The following is a 20666-nucleotide window of genomic DNA, read 5'->3' as shown; positions in this document are numbered from 1 at the left end:
TTGTGCTGGGATTACTTCAGACTGAGTTTCCTCATCTTAACACTTTGTACCCTTTACTGATTCTGTTTCTACAACTACCAGAAACTGATAGTATATAGCAGAAAATTGGCATATAGTGAACATTGCCAAATATACCTGTTTATTGAATTAATGTAAGAACAGATAAATGACCATAAAAAAAAAGAACACTGAATTGGACATTGTACCCTATGTTATATGACTCCAATAAATAAATCAGTATATAAATATTTGGGGAAGGGGAGTGTGTGGGTTACAGAATCTATGTCTGACAGAAATTGTCTACATATACTGCTTTTTAGATACAGAATGGCAGCATACTATTGATTACATTTTAGATATTAGAATTTGGTGCTACAAATTAGGCATATCAAATCCCCTTTCTGTTATGCACATATCATAATCTATAATGATGCATGTATTGAAAGTACTAATCATCATGAAAATGGTGAAAAGAGAAATATATTCACATTTAAGACAGAAAAAAAGCAATAAAAATCAATCTTATACTGATTCATATTTGGAAAGAAAAATATAAAGATAGAAACAAGTTGAACTGTCATCAAATATTGGATTCAAAATTAAGTACAGAAAGCAATGGAGCAATGTCAAAAATCTTGAGAGAATACAATTTTGACCTATGATTTTATCTATGTAAATCATTATCTAAAATACTAGCATCCAATATTATTTAATGTCCTCTATGTATTTGGCACTGTAACTATTGATTTGTATAATTTTGTTATTAATCCTACAAGTAGCCCAGTGAGATAAGTATCACTTTATTCCTATTTCAACTGTGAAGCTAAAAAAAGAAAAAAGAAATGATGATATCAATGGTTGAAAAGTTTATGAAACTTTGCCAAAGCATCTTAGTTTGGAATTAATAAAAGTGGTATTTGAATCCTGAGCTAACTACATATAAACCCTCCTGTAACAATCACAGTAGCTTGTATTTAGCCTGAAGGCAAATACAAATTATGCTCGTATTTGAAAATGCTGAAACTGCACTAACCATATTCTATTAAAAGCAGATTTAAATGTCTGCTACATCAAAATAAGATATAAATAAAAATTACGATTTTGTAAATGAGAATAATACACTATTTGTCTGCTTATGTATTTGTGTCTTAGGAAATATCTATCCCCAATCAAGTCTCCGACTTTGGCAAAGAAGAGCTTCCAAGTTTGAGAACTCGGCCTATTTTGGAGCTCGGCTACTCTTCAAAACAAATCCTGGACCTAATGCTCTGTCCTCTGATCACAGATTAAGAGTCAAGGAAGCTGTCTGACTTGTGTACCTTACTTTCAGTTGTTGATGAATTGAATGAATTTCATTGTTTTTCTCCAATATGCAAATTTTCCCCAGAGGCAATCATACAATTTCATGTTTTTTACAACTACTACTTTCCCCAAAACTTCTCAAATGCTTAGAATACTGTACCTGTCAGTATGTTCCCTTTCTCTGATGTCCCAATAAAAACCAGTGCCATTACAACACACCGAGGACATTTCATGCTTCATCTGCTCTCAGTGTTAGCCAGTCAGTTGGTCTGTGGTTCAGTTCCCAAATCCCATTCTTTTTTTTTTCAATTGAAGTATAGTCAGTTTACAATGTTGCATCAATTTCTGGTGTACAGCACAATACTTCAGTCATATAGGAACATACATATATTCATTTTCATATTCTTTTTCATGATTAGTTATTACAAGATATTGAATATAGTTCCCTATGCTATATACAAGTATAAACTTGTTTATCTATTTTATATATATATTAGTATCTGTAAATCCCATTCTTTAGAGTGATTCCTCAGATCAATTCTCTCACAAATATCTTCTGTCAGAGTCTCTGTGAAGACAACTCTGGGATGAAGATGTGCACCTAGGAAGTTTACAGGATTGCCCATTCGTAACTAGAAATGATTGGCAAGGGTGGAAGTAGAACTGGGCAGAGTGAGAAAACTACAATGCAGTTGCAACAGAGAGCTCAGAGCATCTCACAGTAACCTCTGAACAACCTTCAGAATTGTCCTGCCTAGAGGCAACCAGGCTGGATCTGTATAATTTCATACTGACCAATCACTGGATCTTGGCAGCCCTGGAAAATGTTAACATCAGATGAGGCTGCTCTCTCTGAATCCTAGACTCAGCTGTGAGTCAACATTCTCCACAACTCCAGAACCTGTGAGGATGAGTGTCTCATTCCTGAAAGTGTGAGAGACCATACGGCAGACCAGAGACCAGTAAATGGGTTCCCAAAGAGAGAGATTTTTTTCCTGCCATTGTTTGTTTGATTCCTGTAAATATACATATACATATATGTATACATATACATATATATATACATATACATATATATGTATTCCTGTAAATATACATATACATATATATGTATATTTACAGGAATAAAGAAAGTGTATATTCTTTGAATTACATCCATGGCTATAGATGAATTATATTTTATAAGTGTGTGTACTTCTGATAAACAATCTGATCATGCTTCCCCTTTAGAAACTCATAGAAAAGTCATGGTTGATATTTTTATACCTTAAAAATTTCTATTTCTCTTGTTTTCCTTTTCTTGGAATTCAGAAAACACATTTGAAAAATCAGTAGCCTTATTCTAAATGGAAATAACTATATTTATTTTCTCAAATGAGGAGACCACATCTGGAAAAGCAAATTAATTGGGATAAATACCCAATAAAATTTACATCAACCCATTTTATTACTTTCAGCAACGGCAAGTTAAATTATAATGTGCTAGGAGTGACCGATATCCTTGATGTGTCTGATGGTGATGATAATCTGCAATTTCCTTTGAAATGTAGTATTATACAGCATGTCATAATGTGCTTCTTCTTCAAGGGAACGGCGATATTTTAAACTTTCACTATTGTTCTTTCTGCTACTAGTAGTGCTACTACCACCAGCCCTACGACTGTGATCTGGTGAAAGACTACAAATCTCATTCAGTGAAAGGTTGTTAATTTTTAATCTAATAGCTCAGCATGGCTTATTTTCACTAGTGTTGGTGAGACAGAGGATGTTTTAATTTTTTTGCTGGCTTTTATATTTGATATAAATCAAATAAGAAGACATAGAGAGCAAGCTGTAAACCATATAACTGACCTGTTTGTGTCTTGATGTCTGATTAAATGTCTCCTATCATATGATCCTGTACATCATATTTATCCACTAGAACATGGTTATCCAGAGTTATTCTAATCTGCACTATAATTGAGGTTTTAATTTTTACTGCAGCCTGTCGTATTAGCATTCTTGGCCACTGATGCTAAGTCATTTTTTAAATTCTGATTATCTTCAGCAACACGAAGAAGGGAAAAATAGTTGTCCAGACTCTGAGGGAGATATAGTAAGAGGATCATTAGCCACGTGCCTACAACAGATGCAGTCTAAATGTCTGTCATCCTATAACCACTGAATGTCTTTTTAATACTATGCCAACGGCTTTCCTTATTCTAAGCCTTTTTTTGGAACCCAGCACATAAATCCAAAAACAACAAAAATTATTTTAAGTCATATATCCTTCAACTTAAAGTATATATGTAAATCTTCTAATGAACAAACTCATTTCAATAATTTTGTCTACTTTTGCAAAGCAGGAGCATGAATTTTCAAGATTTCTTACAAAATGCTAAATGTATACACTTTCTGTAAGTAAAATCCTTCTCTTTGCTGTTTTTTTTTGGTTTTTTTTTTTTTTTTTTTTTTTTTTACCTCCAAACGCCTAAGGACTATAAAGCTTTTATCCTGGTCTCCAGGTAAATTTTATAACATTATTACTAGAAAGGGACTTTGAACATTACTAGCTTCCTTTTGCATGTGAACGTGGCTTTGTTAGACAAGGTATCCACAGTGGGGACATTGCTCCATGTCTTTCATATCCATTATGATAGCCATCTTCTTGTGTTTCTTATCTCATTCAGTATCAATCAGTGCCTTCAAGTTCACACAGAGTGACACAGCAGGTTGTAAATTCAACTGACATTGTAATGCAGCAACCTACAGAATTAGCCATCCAGGTTGCCAATAAATGATCTCATTGTTAAGAGTCAGAATCAATAATAGAATATTTCAGTGTGAACAGGGAAAAACACTGGGTTACATTCTGTATCTTGTGGTGAGCATCCTGATGTCAGGAGTTCAGCTGAGCTGGAAGGGATTTATCCCTCTTTTCCTCATAAGAAAGCTTCAGAAGAGGTGCTTGGAGAAGACCTCTCCCTAAGACTTCATGTAAAAAGACCTAAGAATGAAGGTGCCTGGGCTAAGAGTGCAAATATGCCAAGAGAATGACCAGCTAGAGTCCTTGAGTTCTTGACTGTAATTCCCATCAGACATTGCAGCACACTGGCTGAGCACCAAATATGGTGTGGGCGGGCAGCTTTCCTCCACAGGGTCTGCCAGGTCACGCATTTTTCATTGCCTATGGTCAGACCTAAAAAATCCCACACAGGTTTTTAACCTGTCACCAGCCTCTCCACTTGGTATTTGAGTGTGTACATTTCTCACTGTGTGTTTCAGTAATGTCAAATCAGCTTCCTTGAAGTGTGGCTTCAATACTCATACTAACTTTTAAGTCATCCTATGGCAGCAGCTGTCTGGTGGCTCAGAGCATCTTCTTCAATAAACTCATGGCCCTATGTAAACATAGTTTGAGCAACTGTTTCTCAACTTCCTAAAATAAGCTGTTCTTTTACCATTCTGAAATATGAATCACACGCTCATTGCCATTCACTGAAATGTAGCTCAGTATTTAATTCCAAACACATCATATATTTCAGAGGGAATAATACCTATAGCTCTCTCTCTGGAACCAATTTCAATAATTTATTGAGATGTCTGTTTGCCAGCTACAGAAACCAACAGTAACTAACAAAAAGAAATGAAAATAGTTTGTAGGATTAAAGGAAGACCTTAACTACAAGAAGATACTTTAAGTTTAGTGGGAATAGCAGTCCTTAAATATCAGCAACAAAAACTTTATTTTCCTAAGAGGCAAAGGAGTGACTTAACACATTTATGCCCAGTTTCTGACAGAAGTCATGAAATTGGTCTGAAATGTGTCCTATACCTGTGTGGAATAAAGGTGTGGATCTATGCATTCAAGGGAGAAATTTTCCCACCATAAAGATCTAGTATCAAAGACGTAGGAACAAAAACATCTGGGCAAACATATGTTAACTTCCACAATTCTCAAATCTGAATCACTAGCTGTGATCTCTCTTCTGAAAGTAAGACATAAATATTACATTTATATTGGATATCTATATTTGTTTGCTTCACAGCATGCCCCAAACTGAATATTAATTTCACACTGCTGCCTCTCTCACCCATTTTTAGCATTGTCTTCAGGAACCTCTACTCTGTTTACTGTCATATCACATAGTCCGAAGAAGAGACATGAATAATTTATCATCTCCCTTCCATTGTACTGTCAACATTTAATCAGTCTCTACATAGTGATGATTCTTCCTTAAATTACCCTTAGTATATATTTTGCCTTCACTCCAAATGCTTTGCTCATTATCTTATTCATGGACGCTTGTAATACCCTTTTTGCAATGGTCATATTTTTATCAAAGACACAGTGATATCTATAGAATTGAAAACTGAGTACCTTCTTTTCCAATGTTTCTCAATAAAACACAAATTAATTTGCTTATCAACATGTTCTTAAGAATATATCTTTTATAACAGTTAGCTGTACTTTTTACATGTTCACTACTAACCACATCAAATTATTTGCTTTTGATAAATATACCATGCAATCATGATGATTTGAATACGTAGTGTGTTTTCTGCTCTAGTAGATTAAACTGACTCACATAATCATTCACTTTTAAAATTTTAGGATTTAATCTGGCATCTTATTATTGTGTATTTTATTTACCTTGCTTTGTACATATTTTTCTCTCTTCTTTCATTTATTAGATTTATTTTGGTTCGTGACGTTGTATTTTTATTATTTTAATTGAAAACTAACATTAAGAACTCTTTTGAATTATTTATTTTCTCCTGTATGCCCACCCATAATTTCACGCAAATACTCAAAACCTCATCTATTTTGGTGTCTTTTATACAAATAATTTTAGTTACATGTATGTATGTACATACATTTAATTATGTGTGTGTGTACTGTATATTCCGTATACCATTTTCTGATCTTTGACTTTTTTAGAATACAAACATCACTGAGTCATTTTTTAGAGTTATTTCTTCTATATCAAATATTTTCCTTCATTTCTTTTCTTGCTGGAGCACTTTCTCCATAAGTATTTTCAAAAAGTTTTTTGTGTTGTTAATCTTCTGAAAACATTAATGCTTTTCATTACCTGTATTTCATACTTTTATTTAAATGACTAAGTACTATTCAAATACCACGTCATTGTAATTTTCCGTATATGACTAATAAGAATTTAAGACTCACTGTCATACCTTTCAAATTCCATTTTTTCATTTTCAATATTAGTAAATGAAAATATATTTCTCAAATTAAAAAAATAGGAGGTTATCTTACATTTTTTTCGCTTGTATATTCTATTATCAGCAATTCTTCTTAATTCTGCCTGCAGATATGAAGCAATTTTTATCAAGGCCATTTTATCTGCTCTGAATGAACATAAGACTCTCCTAGAATTTTATAAAATCACTGATTTCATGCTTCTGATTTTCTCCTCCAACTATACTTCACTATTAGTAAATGTACTTCAGACTGTATGTAGCATTACTCTCCTTAAAACCTTTTAACAGCTTCCATTAATCATAGAATTACCTGTGGCCATGACTTTAAAGTCTCATATGACCCATCTCAGTTCATGTCTACTTCTTTACCGCTAACCACTTTCCCCTTGGTCTTAGTATTATAGCCTTTCTGCCAATCATTAAGAAACTGTAATAATGCCAATTTTGGGGGTCATATTTATTTTCCTTTTTTGGCCATACATTTTCAATGACTATTAATCAAGTCTCTGTCCTATGCCACATCTTTGAAAGAAGATATTTCTTACAAACTATCTGAAATGATCCAAATGCTAGTCACTTTCTTTTTAGTTGAAATATAGTCCATGTAATTATCCACTTTGTAAGTTGACCTCACCAGTTGGAATATAAACTCCCTGAATACTAAGTTCTTTTTTTGTTGTACATTACTATATCTCTAAGGACTAAAACATTCTAATATAAATGATGATAATGATGATGATGATGATGATTGATAGATAGTAAACAGAAATGGATAGACACAGAAGTTGTTTTTAAAACACAGAATAGAATCCCTTTAATTCTCTTCTATCTAAATATTATTAGCAAATATAAAATGTAATTTCAAGTAAAAAAAAAACAAAAAAAAGTAAACAAAGAGTGGCTTGTAGTTTTGAGCATACTTTGACTGTATTCCTATCTATTTGGTAGGCAATTACATGAAACTTGTGAGTGTATCTGTCATTATCAAAACATTACCAAAGTAAGACTGATTCAGATATCAAGCACATCATCCTGAAACCTCAGACATACAGAAAAATACTGTGAAAATTAAAATTAACTCATGAAAATAATTAATTTTTGAAAAATTATTTTACAGCAGTTTGACTGTATATTTAATACCTGGTTAGTTCAGCCTGAAGAAATTACATACTTATAAATTAAATGTTAATGTTATTTTAAATCCAACTAGAAGAGCTTGTTATGCTATATTCACTTATTTAAAGTCACCACTTGAGAAATAGAGTTTAAAATCTGAAACATTCATATGTATTAGGTGGGGAGAAATTTATGTGATTCTTTAAAAATCAGAAGCTTCACAAATTATTCAAAAATTTAAATGCTTGTTGCTTCTGCAAAATAAAGTTAAACATTATCAAAATAATGCAGCCTCTTTTAATACTCAAGAATTTGAAGATTTTTAAGAGAGTCAGAAGAGCTACTTTGGAGTTAATGATAAACTGAGTAGATTAAGACTATTTTCAACATCTGATCTTGAGAAATTATAGTGCTTATAGTTTCTTTTTTGCTTGTTTGTTTTTAATTGTTGAGAAAGGATTTTAAAATAACCAATTTAGGGTATTTAAATTTTTTATTTTAGTGACAGAATATTACATTGACTACAGGTAAGTGCCTTTATTAGTTTGATTTTTGTCCTATGATAAAGATAACATAAATAACCTGAAGTAGAAACATATGATTTTCAATAGATTTGTGTGAATAATTTGCAAAATTTGTAACTGTTCAATTAAAGAAGCATTATGCAAATTCTAACATTTATGTCTCTCTCTTCTATTTATTATGGAAAGGTCATACTAATAATGTAAATGAGTTTCTACTTGAATCTTAATACACAAAAAAAAATTTCTTCCCAAATTAATTTATGTGGTAGTTAAGAGAATCAGAAAGTTCATAGGATTAGGAATAAGACCTAACTGAGTTTGATCATAGATTTCCTCTGACTAGCTGTGTACCTTCTGAGATAACTACTTAACTATCCTCTGAATCACAGATTTCACTTAAAAAAAATTGACAAATTAATTATCACAATTACATTAGCTTATTTAAACATTTTAAACAGTTAATTGGTCAAATATAGAAGTGTGCAGTTAGAAATGAATAGAATTCTAACTGCATCTGCCTTTAAGACAGGTTCATTCACTTTCTCTATGGGTCACCGCAAATAATTTTCCCCAAACCAAACATTATACAATATGCATTATATTCTGAATGATCTTGTATTTGTAAGTGAATGAATTTAATTATTTATGGGTAAAAATCTAACCTAATATGACACTCTAACTTTCATTTTATGTTCTGTCATTTTCAATTTAGGCATTTAATATGACCACTGTGTATTAAACTGCTTGAAAATGGATATAGTTTATTCTTCTATTACAACAGCTTTATTGCAGTAAGTCAGATTCTATACAATTCCCTCATTTAAAGTGTACAAGACAAGAATTTTAGTATATTCACAGAGTTATGCAACCATAAATACAATCAACATTAGAATATTTCAGTCTTCACAAACAGAAATGTTCTATCCATTAGCAATCCATACTCATTTCTGCTATACCTCCAGTCCTAAGCAACAGTAATCTCCTTTCTTCCTCCACAGATTTGCTTCTCCTGAACATCTCATGCAAATGGAATTATATAATACACAGCCTTTTAGAATTATCTTTTTTGTAGAGTAATATATTCAAGGTTCATTTATACAATTGCATATATCCATCTACATTATTTGTTTTTACTGCTGAATCATGTGTATATTTTACATTTGATTTATTCATTCATCAGTTGATGAGCATTTGGGTTGTTTCCACATTTTGGCTGCTATGGATAATGCAGCTTTGAACATTCATGAACAATTTTTTTTCTAAACATAGTTTTTATTTCTCTGGGGTAAATACCTATAAGTCAAATTGCTGCATTGTATGGTAACTCTATCTTTAACATTTGGAGAAATAACCGACTGCTTAACAAAGTGGCTGCATCAATTTACATTTTTGCCAGTGGTGTAGGAGGATTCCTATTTCTCCACACTCTCACCAACACTTGTTATATTATCACTGTTTTTATGATTATGATTATCATCATCTTAGTGGATATGAAATACTTTTCTATCGTAATTTTTTAATTGAATTTCATTGATGGGCTAAAGATGTTGAGTATATTTTTATGTGCTTTTTTTGGCCATTTATATATCTTGTTTGGATAATTTCTATTCATAGTATTCCCATATTTTCATTGTTTTGTTTTCTTGTGGATAATTTTCTAGTCATAGTATTCCCATATTTTAATTGTTTTGTTTTCTTGTCTCTTTATTTTGGAGTTAGAAGTGTTCCTGAATAAAAGTCCTAATTAGATGTTATGATTTATAGGCTTCCATATAACCTCTTTGTCAGTTTATCAAAGAAGAGAAAATTGTAGAGAAAAATAGTATTACCTATTACATATATGTCATCAATTATAGGTATATGTTAAAATATTTAAAATATATCAATTTATATAAATTTATACATGTGTTAACAATGTTTTGGAATATTCAAAATTAACAACTTTGGCTGGCATCCAATAAAACTGTTAATCATAACTGGTATAAACAGAATTAGTAATGATACGGAAATTGGTTTTAACTCTCTTTGTTACCTCCTACTGTAAGAATCAAAGACAACAAAAATTACAATCACAAAAGCCACTAGTATTTATTCAATAATACTAATTTTTAGTAACTATTCTAATCAATGCAGGGAAATGACAAGCACCATTATCATTTTTATTATATAGACAGGGAAAACAAGAGAACCTAATCTGGCTCTTATGCCTTGAAAGCAAAAGACAGTGTTGAAGAAGTTGGAAGGTATTTCTCAGCTATTCATTGTATGGTAGATACAGTTTGGAATTCAGATTAGAAAGCTGTTTGCAAAATATATTACTTCCTATAAGATATATATTATACTTTGAGTATATCAATCACACCTTGATATATTTAATGCTGTTAGTAAAATTCTATAGGCATGTTAATACCTATAAGTACTGTATTTTATTTGATGATGCAATTTTTATAGATGACAGATTTATAGCCAGATTATTCACTGAATCAAAAGTGTTTTTTGCAGTACATGAAAATTTATATTCCTAAATTCATTACATGCTGCATGCTATGCATTCATTTCATTCTGACTATATTTTCTTTAAAATGTTTAAGCTTTAAGGAATTAATGAGCTACCACTGCTGCATCATAGATTGAATTATCTGTTTAAGACACAAAATGAGGTGTTTATTTCAATCATTTTAGGTTTTCTTAGATTTAAAAGAAAAAGATAATGAGCAAGGGATGAAAAGGTTACCATTTCAATCTAAATGCCTTAAAACAATCAAGATTTATCAGATAAATTTTCTTTAAAAATTCAATTTATTTTGGTATTCTCCCCTTTCTGTGAAATTTCCAAAGCAACTTAATTTTTACACTATTTATGCTGTCAGCCTTATTAGCTCATGGTGTTAAGAAGCTAAGGAAATGTTATTACAGAAATGATATTCTAGATCCTTAAGCTGTTTTTAAGGTAATCATAACTAATTCTCATTGAAATAGGTAAACAGGATTTGCATTAACTGAAATATATTTTTCTCAGGAATTTTGACCTATTGTGGCCATTCTGTTGAATGTCTTTTTACATGTTATCTAAAAATTGTTCATGTAAAAATCCAATTATTTTCTATAATTCATAGCTGTTGATGAACAAACTACTGATTTAATCTACCTAGTGAACTATTACATATTCTTGTAAAAAAATTAGAATTTCCTCTTATTAATAAGATCAAATAATTAATTTCATATTTGTATTTGAGAAAATTACTATTTCTTCTACGATGGCCTTATTATATTTAATTAAGAAATATTTTACAGTATTTAATACAATTAATTTTATACTCTTATTCTTCATTATTTTTTATTCCATAATATAAAATAACATAAGATGTAAGAAAATTTGAAAATCATCTCATTCTTAAGTCAAGAAAACTACTATAATATTATAAATAAAGCAAGTTATAGCTTAATTAAAATGAAATGACTCCATGTATAATGAAAATTTCATACTTCAGTTATATATAGTTGAAAGCTGAAGTTTCCTATTGGTGTAATTATATGCTAGGGAAATAGCTAATATCAGAAATACATAAATAGTCTATTAAATAATTTTAAGCAAGTGCACTAGATCTACTTGATTAACACAATGACAAAATCTAAGATATATGAGATAGTTCTTGCCTCCATAAAGCTAAAACATAATTATATAAAATATAAAGAAGTTGTGGTATATTTATACAATGGAATACTACTCAGCCATAAAAAATAATAAAATAATTGCTATTTGCAGCAACATGGATGGACCTGGAGAATGTCATTCTAAGTGAAGTAAGCCAGAAAGAGAAGAAAAATACCATATGCTATCACTAATATGTGGAATAAAAAATAAAAGACAAACTTATTTACAAAATAGAAATAGACTCACAGACATAGAAAACAAACTTATGGTTACCAGGGTGGGAAGGGGATAGGAAGAGATAAACTGGGAGTTCGAGATTTGCAGATACTAACTAATATATATAAAATAGATAAACAACAAATTTATACTGTATAGCACAGGGAACCATATTCAGTATCTTGGAGTAACTAATGGTGAAAAAGAATATGAAAATGAGTATATATATGCTCCTATATTACTGAAGTATTGTGCTGTATATCAGAAATTGACACACTGTAAATTGATTATATTTCAATATAAAATATGTATTAAAAACAATACTGTAAACATGGTATCTCAATAAAATCTATGTTTAAGCACTTTTTGATGAAATAAGTCATCTGGTCATATTATACTCTATATTTTTAAAAATTTCTAAGCATTAAGTTTTATGAAAATCCAACATAAATACTTGATTTTACTCTATTGTAGAAATAAAAAGTAACTGTATGAATGGTCTTGGATAAATCATACATATTCTGTCATGAAGCTCATGGTCTCTTGCTGCATACAGATAAATGGATAATCATATATATTAACAGTTAAAAATGGTGTTAATTGATATATAGAAAATGAAGATGTCATGAATAAATAAAGGTTAATTAAGGTTTCGATAAACATATTTTTCTTCTCATCTGAAGAACACATGAATACCAGATTCTTCACTTCAGCCCAGTTATGCCTCATGCCTCTGAGTGGTAGAGAGAAATGCAAACATCTGTCTCACAGATGAAGAAGAAACCATAACCATCGGTCTCTTCTGGGGTTTAGGATGTAGAAGGATGAAACAACAGTGCAATTGGCATTCCTTATTTTATCACTTGGCATTAGTAATTAGACTTTGCTTAAATATATTCAGCCAATATGATCAGATAAGGGTGAATGGAGTAAAAGTACTCATATCACAAGACACATTTTTCTAAAAGAGCCACAATAAAATAGATTTTAAACTGTAGCTATTTGATTAAAAATAATCAGAATTTTATTAACTATGAGGTAAACAAAAATTGGATCACAGGAATGCTAGATAATCAGAGATAAATAATTTAATTTATAAACAGTTCTTCTTTTGTGATATGTAAATACTAACTACTATATATATAGAATAGATAAACAGCAAGGTCTCACTGTATAGCACGGAGAACTATCCAATACCTTGTAAAGACCTATAATTAAAAAGAATATGAAGAGGAATATACATATATGTATGTATAAATGAATCACTATGCTGTATATCAGAAATTAACAGCATTGTAAATCAACTATACTTCAATAAAAAAATAAATATTTCTTAGTGGAGTCTGAATTCTATTAAATAAATAAACATTAAATAGACACTTGTAGCTTTCATATTGTCATCCCCAAGAATGTTCCCCTCTCCAATGAATCTGTTTCTAAACTTATGTCACAAATCCTCAAAATCAGTTACTCCTGGTAAATACTTTGTAATATAAGAAAACTGTTTCTCAGACAGTTTATATTGTGTACCCAAAGTAACTACATTTTCACAATCACAAACTTACTTATAATGATACATTCATTGCTATTAATATTCATTATGTATTTGGTTTATAAATTATATTCACGTGCACAATGTCATTTACATTATGTTTATGCAAATACATAAGCACTTTTCCAATTGTGTTAAAATATTCTACATTATTAAAATGACAGTAGTAATTTTATTGTTGCAGCTGGTATTGCATATTTTTTACTTACTGAATTTTTTATATCTTTCTAGCCAGGTATGTGTTTAACTAAACACTTATTGATTCAAATTAAATTTCTATCCCATAAAACTAACATATCTGTAGTACACTGTCAAACCTCTGGACACAGAATTTCACAATAAAATACTCCACATTTTATGTATAGTATAACTTAAAAAACTACTTTCTTGGTGTGCATGACACCATGTCATATAGTTGAGCAACTGGCTGATCGAATTCAATGACTCAGTTTAGGGATGGGTGCTTTATGTACTCACTTTTAGCAATTTCATTAAACATTTACAAACTTTGATTTTTTTTATATGTGTTAAAAATATACAAAAATTCTTTATAGTTTCCCTTCATGTTCAATCTAACTTGTTCATGTTTATTAATTTTGCACTTGTGAAATAAATACGTGTATAAACACTGCAAGGAGATAGGGAGAATGTGAGAGGAAGAGAGAGACTGACCTAGTTGCTAGACTTTGGATTCCTTAATAAGACAGTTTGCTTTTGTCAGGAGGTTTGCCATTAAGTGGAGGGGTCGGTCAACATTAAATTTTGAGAAGTACTCATAAACACAGAACAGATTAATAATAGAAAGTAATAATAACTGATAGACTGTGGTCCGTTGAGAGTTTATTTAATTGCAAGTAATAATGAAATCCAATGTGTTTCCAAATTGAGGTGGATGAAAAAAGAAAGTCATTAGTGGAGAGAAGATAAAGGAATATCCCAGTATGTTCTGTGGAACATAACTATTGATGCTACATAGTAATGTCGGAAGTTGGTACAGTAAAGGAAAGATCCAGATACTCCTCAGTGAATGCAAAGAATAACCTATTCACCTGATGAACCATAACAAAGCTGGAGGAAGCATAGTGTAACACTGTAGGTAAACTAAACTTCTGGGCAGCAGGGATAGTTGCCAGAGGGTGGGAGAATAAACAGCTGGAACATGCACTGGGAAGCAAGGAAAACTTCCAACCTTTTTACCGAACTGTTTAGAAATTGTATTATAGGTGCTTCAAAACAAGATGGCTTTGGAGAAAAATTTGATCTAAAAAGATTTTTAGGTGTCAAACAAAAGAGAATCAAATGAAGCAATAAAAATAATTTTAATAAAAAGTTATGGTAACCATGAATTCTAATTTCAGATGGTATAATTTGATTACTACAAAAAAGTAGGCGTGTGGATTATAGAAGCCATGTGTAGTACAAAGGAAACCAGCTGGTAGGAGATAATGAAAAACTGAATAAGACTGGATTGCATGTATTACATGTTGAGAATCAGAGAAAAACAGAAATTTGAGTTTTATCAGCTTGCTTCGAAGGGTAAGTGCAAATAACTGCAGTTATTTTCAGGTGAGGAAGTGAGTCAACAGTTGAAAGAACTGGTCCAAGTGTTCCTCAGTGCTTGCAGGACCCGAGAGTCACAGCGAGCACACTAACTAGAAGAGAAAAGTGAGCAGAAGAAGGAGGATGTTTCAACGATGTTAGGAGGGAGGGAGGTCACAGAAATTCTTTGGCAATGGCTAAATCAAGTTTAACATATATTTCCCAGAGTGATTTTGGCCTTTTTTTTTTTTAATTCACACAAGGGTCAACATACTGAATACCTTCCTAGTGGAATTGGTGGCCATGGGAAAAATTGTTTAAAGCACACCAAAAGTAAGATTATGCATTAAGAATATTATATGATTGTTGTTAAGAGTGTGGTTAATGTTCAGAAAGTGATAAAGGGATAACACTATAGGCTGTATGATGACTGTAACTTTTCAATTCTGATAAATTCCAATACATTAGACCCAAAATATCAGCCATCTTCTCTAAAACTGTCAACATCAATATTTACTTCTTATGTTGGCAGATAAAATAATTACAAACTAATTAAATTTAATACCATCTGCACATTGATTTAGAGCTTAGACTTCAATTTTCACCTGTGTGTGTGGGGGGGTGTCCTCTTTCTTATCTCAGAAGTAAAGATATGACATGGATAATTTAAATGAGTAACCCCCAAATCACTCATTTTATTACAAATGGTCTAACTATTGCTCCTCTTACACCACACACCTTGTTTGTTACAATGCGCTGTACTCTGTTTTTCTTCACATTATGGACAAATGTTTGAAGTGTAAAAGAATGAATGAATGAATACACAGAGCAAGTGAATAAATCCCTGGGAACCTGATTTATAACTTTATTGCTGTACTTACAGTGACTGTGGTTTTTGCATCTGTAATTGGGAATATATATTTTGACCTAAACCTTGAAAATAGGCAATGTGTGGTGTACTACTGCCTGAGACATACAGTCAACTTCACTTTAATGCCACAGCTGACAATGTAGATTCCATTTGGCTAAACCGTTTTGTGGCTAATAAACTAAAAACTCCTTACATCTAAAGCGTAGGCATAACCTCTGTCTAGATTTAGGATTAAGTAGGAAACAATTAAATGTTTAGGAGGGGAAAAAAAACATGTCATTCACAATCCAATAAATATTGCTCAACATAGTTAAATTGTTCTTTGCATGAGTGCCTTCAAACTTCCACTATAATGAAAAATATAGAAGACAATTTAAGTTTGTGACTATTTTTTAACATAGGACATTTTGTAATAAATTTCAACCACTTGCTTTGGCTTTTAGAAAAGAACATATCTGAAGATTTTCTCAAAAAATCAGAAAAGTTGAGTCACAGAATTAGAAATTTATGTAAATAAAATTTTAAGACAATATACACTTACATGTAAGTTTTAAGAATTAGTTGTATAAGAAGCATCATTTGTAGTTATTGCAAATGCATCTGTTCAGGGGAAAAGAGAATACTGGGCACATTGCAGGCTAATTGGTACTCCTGTCACTTTCAAGCAAGCGTGAATGTTATTAGCTCAGCTTTTTATGTGATACGTAAAGAAGACAGGGGTATCTTGATGAAGGCCTTGTCTTTGGGTGGCAGAATGAATACAGTGACATCATGGAGACACTGAGCTTTAAATTCAGGAATGACACTGCCCTCCAAAAAGGGAAGCTTTTTACAAACAAGAGGCTTTTGTGAAAAGCAAATTATGGAATGCACACTCACCTGGACTTTTCCCTTTTTTGTGAGGGGAATAGATGGTATCACACTTGGGAAAAAAAAAATCACTCTTTTCCAGGATATGGACAATGCCTCTTCAATCATTCTATGTATTTTAAAAAGAATATGGCTTAATTACTCACATAGCAGATGAGACAAATTGCACATGGGAAGGTGGTAAGGACTTGAAAAATAAGAGTGTAAGGAGTCCTGTATCACTATTGGATCAGAAACGTTGACATTACTCCTGAAACCAGTCTCATGAATTCTACCGTCAGCTCCTGGGAAAAGGGAAATGGGTATAATCACTTTCACTCCATCAAAAGAGGGCTCTTCTTCCCAGTCTCTCTTTGTTATAGCTCCCTGGAGTCAGGGCTCATTATCTCAATGCATGAAAGAGAAATATATGTATGTATGTACGTATATATGTATATGTGTGTGTGTGTGTGTGTGTGTATAAAATACACACAGCCAATGGCTAGTCCACTTGAAATAAAATTCATATTTTATGGCAAAATAAGAAAATTTGAAACATAAATTTTCCCAGCCCATTTGGGCTTCCTTCTTCCTTGAGTATGTATAATGCACCTGCATTAACCAGATCTCCTTAGGACATATCATTCCTCCTTAATCTTGTAAAGAAAGGGTCATGATGACCCACTGCTTGCTTTGTACACGCAGATGTGGACTGTGTAAACTGTCAATACATCATTTGATGTATAACCCTTTCCCTCAAAAAATGTGTAGAACTGTGCTTTTACCTCTGATGGGCTGAACAGTCCTCAGAACTTTCTGAAAGACTGTCTCTGCATTATAATCATCAGGTTAGCTTGAATAAAATTTTCCCTTTCTTTCTTAGATTGACTATTATTATTTGTCAATACACCAATGTACTTTTTTAAATGCTTCTTAAGGCTGTTTACTCATTTCTCAAATATATTTTTCTGAAATTATTTATTACAGTTTTAATTCAGTTTTAGATTTGTTTGTGTGACAGTATGAGTTAGGCATGCCTGTGTTCTTCTGCATATAGCACATCAAACTCTTGTTCAATTCATATGGAGATGGTATTGTTAGCACCTGCTTTTACAGATGAAGTCACTAATGCTCAAAGATATGCAAATTGCTTAAAACCAACTTTCTTTATATGTTCTGTAAATGCATATATTCTAGTTTAAACGCAAGCCTGGTAGTTACAGAGAATTCCCCCCTTTCCTTTTTTTAATACGTTTGGCTAGTGTTTCACACTCTGATAGAGATGAAGGTCTGCTACGTTCTGTGAAGGAATTTTGATATTCACAGACAAAATATATTTATAATAAGGTGCCAAAATCATTCAGGGAAGGAAATTACACATGTAAAATTAAAATTGAACCCTTTCTTCTTTAGGCAAAATCATTTGGATAACTCTTTACCTCATAGAACATTTCAGAAAAGAGTAGTATTGTTCACGACAAAATTACGTTTATCTATATTGACTTTGCACATACATATGGCAGTTTGCACATACTCACTGTTTTATTCTCTGATGACACAAACTTATTGAAAAAGAAACACAAACACATCTTAGTTTTTAAAAAATTTCTCTTAGGCAAAATATTTGCTATTTTGTTTTGAATCTCTTTCCATGAAATACAATTAAAATTATCTTATTAACTAAATTTAAAACATTTTGTGTTCAAAATAAAATCTTTTAAACATTTTCATTGTTTCTTAGAGACTTTTCAATATGTTGTGTACTAAACCCTAAATCAGTTCATTTTAATAAAATGTGTACTAGGTATTATCTGACAACACAATTTCTTACCTGGAACTCAGATTCCTTATAAGTTAAGCTCTCTGCAGCCCTGATAATTGCACATCTCCCCATCTTTGAAATACTTTTTCTTTTCACCAATGTACTTATAATCCTAATTTAATTTCACTTGAAATTTTACTACTGCAAGCATCCCTTCACTGACTATACCAAATGTGTAATATAGACATTCATCATACTTTACACCACCCATCTGACTCTTGGCAAATTAACACATTTGTGATTTTTTTTTCCTTGCTAAACCATATGCTCTTTGAGATCAATTTGTAGTTTGCTTTTTTCTCATTTAATGTCATAAATTTCCAGAAACATATAATATATAGTAGGCACTAATATCTATTTTTAACAATATGTTTTACCATTATAAATTCTTAACACATGACAATTGGAAACCATATATATGACATGAATGTAGCATTTAGCACTAAGTATATATCTAAATAGATATGTACATATCTATGTATATATATATGGTATTTTGAACTAAATATATATGTATATGTACACATGTCAGATATGTGTGTGTGTGTATATATATATATATATATATATATAAATAATTTGGATTCAGTAGCACTGGGTTATACCCTTGGCCTGTATTGTATTATTTTTCGGCTTTGCCTACATACTTAGCATTTCTGAGCTCCAATTTTTTCACCAATAATTTAGTATTTACCTATTCCATAAGCTTTTTTCCAAGGTTTTAATCAGGCAATGTTAATCAAGTGTTCTCCAGATATAAAAGTAAGTTTTCAGTAATTATTAACTATTGTCACCATATTTTGAGCAATCTAGATTTATTTTCTAGTAAGTAGAGAAGAAAGTAGCCCATATGTTATGAAAGTAAGTACATAGATAAAAATTTAACAAATCTGAAAAAAAAATCAATATAAAGGCTTAGATTAAGCATACTGAGAAGATTCTGAGAGCTGATTTTGTTTTGTATTTTTGTTTTTGCTCTGTTTTTACTTCAATTTGTTTGTTTCCATTCTTTTTTTCCTCACTTTCTCCACTCTTTCTCTCAAAAAAAAAAAAGAACAAGTTGATCCTACAGGATATCTAAGGCATATATTATTTGAACTCCATGCATGGCATAGAGAGCCCTCCAGCTGACACATGTGATTGCTCCAGGTGAAAAACCTGATTACTCTTATGAAAAGAGTAAAGGACGATAATGAGGGAATCACTTTCACGGACAGCCTATGGCTCCTGGCTTTGCATACACAGCAGATTAAAAAAGAGAAAAAAAAAATAGAGAAAAATGTTTCAGAATGTGGTTGACTTGGGAGGAAGCCAAGGTCGTTGGAAAGGTGGGATAGTGGAGTCGTGCCAGCAGCTTGATCCTGTCCCATCTTTCTTCCCAGTGATGTGTAGGCTGGGTTATTAATCACATGCTGTGCACACTGTACCCACTTTCTCTCCCTTACTTACTGTCCCTAAGCTAAGTTAATTATTTTCTTAAAGCTTTCGAACACTGATCAAAAGTATGAAGTTGTTCAAATACAAGAATCCTGCCCATTTTAAGTATAAATACTTTGGCTTGTATATTAGTTTCTCTTAAGTGGTTAAGTCACTTAGATGAATGTCATAAGCATGGAACATAGTATGTATGTGTGTGTGTGAGAGAGAGAGAGAGAGAGAGAGGCACCGGGGAAGAGAGAGCGAAGCCTAGTACCTTGGTTTAGCTAAAAGAGAATATTAGTGGTATATATAAAATAGCTGCACTGTGTCAAGTAAAAGGCCTAATATAAACACATTTTCAATTATATTGCTCTTTTTGAATGTCATATATAGCTCCAACTTGTTATAGTAATTTTAAAATGCTGCAAATATATTTATAACAAACAGTTGTATTTTTACACAGTTTATTATTTAATAACATATTTTAAGAGTCCACTAAAAAGAACAATCTAATGGACAACTTTGTATAACTTAGTTTCCACATATTTATCAAGTTCCTGTGTTAAACTTAGCGTTCATTTTTGATAGAAAGATGA

General features: G+C 31.5%; 1 long non-coding RNA gene across 1 annotated transcript in view; it reads right to left on the bottom strand.

The window, feature by feature from the left end:
- LOC140685534 (uncharacterized) overlaps positions 1–20666 on the bottom strand; it is a 105567-nt gene that overhangs the window by 69917 nt on the left and 14984 nt on the right. The window contains exon 2 of the long non-coding RNA XR_012058790.1: positions 16997–17134. This is a non-coding gene — a long non-coding RNA (uncharacterized lncRNA). The remainder of the gene's footprint in view (positions 1–16996; positions 17135–20666) is intronic.

The sequence above is a fragment of the Vicugna pacos genome, chromosome 14, assembly GCF_048564905.1.
Source record: "Vicugna pacos chromosome 14, VicPac4, whole genome shotgun sequence".
NCBI lineage: Eukaryota > Metazoa > Chordata > Mammalia > Artiodactyla > Camelidae > Vicugna > Vicugna pacos.
Note: the sequence above shows the minus strand (reverse complement) of the source record. Positions and strands in the feature narration are given on the sequence as shown.